The sequence below is a fragment of the Mercenaria mercenaria genome, chromosome 17, assembly GCF_021730395.1.
Source record: "Mercenaria mercenaria strain notata chromosome 17, MADL_Memer_1, whole genome shotgun sequence".
In the NCBI taxonomy this organism is placed as follows: Eukaryota; Metazoa; Mollusca; class Bivalvia; order Venerida; family Veneridae; genus Mercenaria; species Mercenaria mercenaria.
This window is the reverse complement of record NC_069377.1, coordinates 11,265,289-11,268,018: the sequence shown is the minus strand read 5'-3', so window position 1 is coordinate 11,268,018 and position 2,730 is coordinate 11,265,289.

The window sequence follows — 2,730 nt, the reverse complement described above, 5'->3', positions numbered from 1 at the left end:
TGAAAAGTGTGTAATTAAAATGAAAAAAAAAGATTATGTGTTGTTTTTTCTTATATGTATATGTGCAGTTAAAACCCCCTGTGGGTGATATATCCAACGAATTTGAAGTCACTTTATGTTTTCTTACGAATGGATTTTCAAAACAGATACAATATATGGAGGATATTTGTTTCTTTCGGAGAAATACCGAAATTTATTCTGTAGAATGGGCACTTCTTGTAAAAATATAAGTTGTGTGTGTTTTTTGTTTTTCGATAAATTAATTGATAAGCACGTAGCGGTTAGAGATGTTTGGATATCACTTCCATTGAAAAACAACAAATGCATTCAAAGTTTGCTAGTACGCTACTTTTAAATGAATCAGATTTTTAAAACTTTGACATAAAACGAAGATGTATGTTTGGTTTATGTTTTAAGTGAAAATATCTTTCACCAGCATACACCAGTGATAAAGATTACACCTGGCAATTTTACACACTATGAAATACACTACGGTATATATGTAGAGATCTTATAAATAAAGTCTGAAAAGTAGACCCCTCGGAAAAACCGAGAACAAAGCAAACAGTGAAATTTGCAGACTCGGTATGATTGAGTCTGTTCGTGAGCAGTAATGGAACATGCAACACTGTCCATGCTTAAGCAGTATTCAATCTTTCAAATCTAAATGAGCCCGAAGGACCAGAAAATATAACAACACTGAGATAAGAATCATCTTTTTTATCTTTCACCAAAGCAAACAAATTATATTTTGATTTCATGCATTAAATGCAAATTTTGATTTCATGCATTAAATGCATCTTTGCTTATAAGTTATTTTGAACTGCCATAGGAGTTTTAACGTCAGTCGCAACACTCTCTGATCACATGCATAATAAGATAGGATGACAACGTTTTGTTTAGCGTGCGCGGGTACTGATAATGATAAAGAGCGCGTGTGTATCTCAGGTGATCAGTGCCCTGCCCCCACCCCTTGACAGTGATGCATCACAAAGTATTATAATGCCAGTGATATTTCTTTTCGATTTGAGCCGCGCCATGAGAAATCCAACATAGTGCGTTTCCGACCAGCATGTATCCAGACCAGCCTCCGCATCCACTGTCTTAAATAAATAAATCAAATATTCAATGCGCGGGTTAAAACTCTCTTGTCGACTTGCTATTAATAACTTGCATTTTACAATTGACTGACTTACAGGGGCATACCCTATAACGAGGGGAGTAGATACAGAGAACCTATATTATTAGCTAAATGAACCTAAAATAACAAATATATGAAATTTCGCAGTAGAAGTTGCATCGAAAAATGTCATTTTAGGCTCGTAAACAGCAATATAGTGACATTTATAATAAATTGCTATCAACAACAACAACAACAACACGAAATATATCTGATTTAAATTTTACATTAATAAAACTGATAATCGTTGAAAAGTTTTTAAAGCGTTCCTTTTTCTTCTTCTTCTTCTTCTTCTTCTTCTTCGTACGCAACTAAACTGTCAGACTAATAGCCTCGATGAAACTTGTGGTTTGCCGCAGATCCCCAATGCCTCCATACAGTTTCTGTTGGATTGAGGTATCTATCGACCAAGTCGAAGCTCGCTCCTGGTCATGCCTTAACATTTTTGGAGTATATGCTCCGTAGTCTGGTCTTCCTCACCACATGGACAGGTTGGTGATGGTGTCAGTCTGTTTTTCTTGTACATGTTAGCATTGGGCTTGTGCCCTGAACGAAGCCTGACCAGCATCACTTGTTCAGACCGATCAAGGAGATGAAAAGCATCTTCCTCTATCCTTGGTCTCGTTATTGCCTTAATGATGGTGACTTTCACCTTGTAGCTCACAGTTGTTGTTGGTTGTTCTGACTGAGCTCCTAGCGTTGCCAGTTGGTCTGCCTCTTCATTGCCTGCAAGTCCGCAATGGGATGGAATCCACTGAAGTGCTACTTTGCAGGTTATACCCAGGCTATGCATTCTACTGGCTAGCTGTAGAGCTTTATTGTTGATCATGATAGACAGTGCATCTGTAAAAAAGACGACTGAGGAGCTTTCTTCTGTCGAATCTTCAATCATTGAGACGGCCTTCTCGATTGCTTCAGTTTCCGCCTTGTAATTGCTGCAGTGTTTTCCTGTGGCTGCATGTAGTGTTTCTTTCTTGCCAGATGGGTATAGAATGAAAACACCTGCTCCAATATCTATCCAACGGTACACCTGTTAGCTTGCTACCTATTCGCTTCCGACTGTTACGCCCCGGAAAGGCGCGTTGTAGGTGTTGCGGTGGCACAAAACCAACACTACAAACAAATAAACGACAATAATGTCCAGCGATCTGGGATCAGCGTCATTCGTGTTAAATTATAAATTATCTGAAAGTAAATCAATTCAGACAGTTTTTGGGTGCACTAAGTTATAGCTAGGTATGCCTCTTTAATGACACATTCGTAATGACTATGCATGAGTCCAAGATGACGGCGCCCTAGTTTTAATCGGATGCTTCTGATAGTATTCATGTATCCATTACCTGCTTTGTCAAGTGTGAAATGCCAACTGAAAGTGTTCCTCCTGAAGAGAAGGAACGAGAAGGGAAAATAATACACAGAAGACAAAAAGTGTCTTGATGAAGTCAAAATACGGAGGTAATGGTTGACTTCGGAGAGTCTCAGATTAGACTGACTGTTGTGATCAACTCGGATCCAGGACCTTTAGTCTCTCGTAAATTTGGTTGATGAAA